Raw genomic sequence first — 4,361 nt, forward strand, 5'->3', positions numbered from 1 at the left:
AAACTGTCTGGGTACAGTGCTTTCCTATCAATAACATCGGGAATCTTTGTGTCGTTGTGGACTGGCTCTTGCGATTGGCTATAGGATAATTGCAAATATCGGACACAATATAAGTTGGTAACATGGGTAGTCGTGTGTAGAATGTCCGGTGATGCGCAATTATATTGAAGTAGTTAGTCGAATAGTATTATATGCCAGGAATAGAGCATTAAAATAATAAAGTAAGGGCTAAATTAAGTAATTTTATATTTCCGACATACAATATAAATGATTTTCGATGCTTATATCTTTCGTATAGGTACCTTTAAATGTACATATCATTGATAGGAAAGGATATCTTGATTCCTAAGTTTATGATCGCTCAGTGAATAAAAGTTATTGGAGAAAAAAGATATAGAGAGAAAACGCTACAAGAATCACTTACGTTGTAGATTTGAGAGAACTGTTTTAGCAATGCACGTAATGAGATGTATAGAAATACGTGTCGTTCGTATAGTAACACATATCTTTCCAAACGATCAGTTCGAGCAATTGAATTACTCGGAATCATGTGCATGAGATTTCTTCTTTAATTAGTTTTATTTTCATCATTTTTAATTGTATATGTTGTGGCACTAATGATGCTTACTTAAAATCTTCAACATAGTGGTAGGAAAAGGTGTAATCGTCACGATGACCCATGCCTGATAAGTTTCACCAAAGCACGATGATCTCAATGTGGAAAAAGATACGATCGTAATATTCGCTATTGTAGATGTCAACGGTATGTCTCATAAAAAGTCGCAAAGACTGTCTTTTATATGATTCATTCATTTTGTACTATGTATGTATACCAAATACATAGTTTTGATTCTTAACTGATTATATTGTACATTCAATAAATCTCTATATTCACTCGTAAAACAATTATTCATAAAGTATTGTTATTCCTGTATTGTTATAAGGATTGAAAAATAAACAGTAATTGTCAATATTGTTTATTTTGCATTTGTTTTTTTTTGTTTACTTTTCTTATACACAATATAGTTGATATGCGTTATCAGTGAACTTTATTAAGATTAACCTCTTCCGGTATTTTAGTGAATCAGACTCGTGATGAAGATTTTGGCCCAAACATGAATATCGCGAGTCTGACTCGCTAAAATACGGGAAGGGGTTAAGTGGTTTTAATGTTTCATTTATTACGTGTGACGCGAGTAAGAACAAAAATGATTCTGCTAACAAATACACACTTTAAATATCGACGAATCTCGTAATAAGAAAAGCGAAACATGGTAAAATATCTTCATAGAGAAATATTATCGACATAAAAATATGTACTGATTAGGGCTAGTAAAGATGTACCGATTAGGGCTTTGGCGGACTAATCCATTAATTGGCTTTCATTTCATTTTAAACATCGCTACAAAATGCATCAAATTTATAATTGCTTAATATCACGAACGCAAAGAGAAAATTTTTATCATTGTTTGTTATATTTATTTTATTACGTTTTGTTTCCTCGTTTTAAAGTTTTAAAACTTTAAAACTTTAAAGTTTTTTATTACGATAAAATTAAAAAATAATAATCAGTTCTTAATTAATCGGTACTTATTTAATTTATTTCAATAAATACTAATTATTATTTTTATATTTTATAATGTAATAATTATATTACATCCAAGTATGTGCCTGTAAGTAAGTATACTGTGTTACTATATATTAAAAACTATTAAAATTATACTAATGGTAGTAAAGAAAGGACATTCTATTTTTATTTCTATGCTTTATCAAGTTATTAATACATAAAAATTGAATGCCGATCATTTGACGCTTTTCGCCTATTAGTTGCCGACTAATCACCGACTATAAAAGTGGCCGGATAGTCGATCGCTAATCGGTACATTTCTAGAGTACACTAAGGTATGTTAGAACGAATGGAATTGGTTCTCGAATCACGTTTATTATAGCGCAGGCGAGGTACAGCTCTGTATCTGTACAGCGGCTATAGCATCTGTTCGCTGTGGCATACATTGAAACATATGTATTTAGGAGTAATTTGTCATAGGCCTACAATTAAAAGCAAAGTTATCATTTGTACAACGATTTAAATACTGGAAAAATGTAATATGAACTACAAAGTAAGTGGTAAAGATAACATAAAATTTATTTATTTAGTAGGTATCATAAAATAATGAGGTATTTATGCTAGCCCAGCCGTCTTTAACTCCTGTTATCTTTTCATGAACAAATATGATTCATTGACCAATGCGATACTTGCTTATCCTGGACCACGGTAGTTTATATATGTGCTATTAACGAGTTTTTAGGCTGTTTACAATTAAACGACAGAAAGAGAGATACATACAGATTAGTATTGTCAGTTGATGTTTACTCTTTATCATTGTAAGAAAGACGGAGTGACAAGATCGGCGGAGCGGTCGATATTTCTCTGTGTGTAGCATCTTTATACGCTATAGTATTCTTTGTTATAAAAATTGTTCGCTAAAGTATTTATTTATAGCATATCTTACTGCACATCGAGGCCCATTAGCTCAGATGGTTAGAGCGTCGTGCTAATAACGCGAAGGTCGTGGGTTCGATCCCCCCATGGGCCAGAATATTTTTTGTCAATTTTATTTTTAAGAAAGACAAAGGATAATTTACGAAAATTGAACTATGTAAATGTTTTTTTGTAGTACTTAAGTAAAATATGTATGTAATTAAACTGTTCTATGCCGAATCGATTCAGCATATCATCGGGAATAACTTCTAGTTCATCGATTAATGCTAAGTACACTACTTTAAATTATTAAGGACGCGGCTATTGACTAAATAAATATAGGATAGGATCATAGAGATATAAATGTTGACTGCACGAATGAGCTGATAAAACGATATAGGAACAGAAAAAAAACACTGCATAGAGGCCACTTGTGTGTTTGCCTAATAATGTGTATGCACATTCGTATAGTAAATACGTGAGTGTAACACTGTAACATCGACGAACAAGCGGCATCAGAGTTACAGACGGGGTATAGGAATAGACACGATATACAATGCTTTTTCGAATTTTTTATATTGGGTGTCACCACTGTGATACGACATGGTCGCATGCAGGCCTGAAAACTCTCGTAGTCGGAGTATAAAGTTTTTAATGATCGGATGATGTTGGTCAATCTGTTCGCAGTAAAGTGCTTCAATCGAGAAGTTAGGATTCGTTGTATAATGCCATCGTGTAAGAATAACCGGGACCCGGTTGTCCCTGTCTTCTTTACTCTCTTCTTAATGATTGCGTACTCGACTCACGCTGAACCGAGTAGCAGGAAAGATGAAAGGAAAATAATTTTGTCTTAGATATATAATTATTATGGTTATATTATTATTTTGTATGTAACTAATGTGACATAAATGTTATGTAACATAAATTTTTTGTATTATTAAGCACTTCTGCAAACTCTAAAATTATACTATAACTTTGCATTTTCAATAAAAAATTTAATAACATTGAAATGTTTCAATCATGAATAATATTTTGGATATGATATTATTTATATATATATTATAGATAATATTAGTAGTTACATAATTTTGTAATGAATTAAAAACAGCCAAAAACAGATTTACTTTCCAATAAATGCATCAAATGTAAAAGTATTAAGTGTATGTGTACATATTTGATTTGAAAGTTGTAATTCTGTTATATTTTCATTCAAACAACATTTTTTTGTACCAAATGAAATACTATATATGTATTTATATTGAGTAAATGATGAAAAATTATGAAAAGCAGTTTAGTTATTGAATAAGCTTAATGGTTTGGTTTAGATTCGTTATTTTCAATGCTTTCACTGGACGATGGCGTTAAATACAAAATCCTAACTTCTCGATCGCAGCGTTCTATGGTGGCTGATTTGTAAAACAACTCTCGACTACACGATAACTCTTTACATTAAGAACCCTACTGTCTCCACAGGAACTTCCAGACCTGTGTATACGACTGTGTTCTACGCTCTATCTTTATGTGCCTATGAATAGGATAGACCTGATATTATATATATCAGGAAGGAAATTTCTGTATGCGTATGCATACACCGATGAGATACATATATATGTACATATATGGGTACATTAATGCAGTACAGGTTTTGATCTATTTCTGGCTTAATATGTCTATTTATATCACCCAAAGTTTAATAAGCCGCTAGATCTATTTTCTATCCCAGAAAGCTAGGCTTCAGCCCACATAAGAAAACATGGTTGAAGAGAAGTCGATAACCGAGTGAGAGTGAGTTTTGTTTCCATAATTACGGCAACTGTTGGTTGGAGGCGCTAGTGGTTATGAAAGTCGAACGCGTACGATTTGACACGAATCTCATTGA

At 32.1% G+C, this 4,361-nt stretch overlaps 1 long non-coding RNA gene and 1 other non-coding gene across 2 annotated transcripts; both read left to right on the forward strand.

Moving 5' to 3' along the window:
• The first annotated feature begins 9 nt into the window (after positions 1 to 9).
• Positions 10 to 903, forward strand: LOC125385991. Its single transcript, XR_007225793.1, has 2 exons — positions 10 to 221; positions 299 to 903. It is a non-coding gene; the product is annotated as an uncharacterized LOC125385991 (long non-coding RNA).
• Positions 904 to 2,523: 1,620 nt separating this feature from the next.
• TRNAI-AAU lies at positions 2,524 to 2,597 on the forward strand. The gene has a single exon. It is a non-coding gene; the product is annotated as a tRNA-Ile (tRNA).
• The last annotated feature ends 1,764 nt before the right edge of the window (positions 2,598 to 4,361 follow it).

Source organism: Bombus terrestris, chromosome 11, assembly GCF_910591885.1.
Source record: "Bombus terrestris chromosome 11, iyBomTerr1.2, whole genome shotgun sequence".
Classification (NCBI taxonomy): domain Eukaryota; kingdom Metazoa; phylum Arthropoda; class Insecta; order Hymenoptera; family Apidae; genus Bombus; species Bombus terrestris.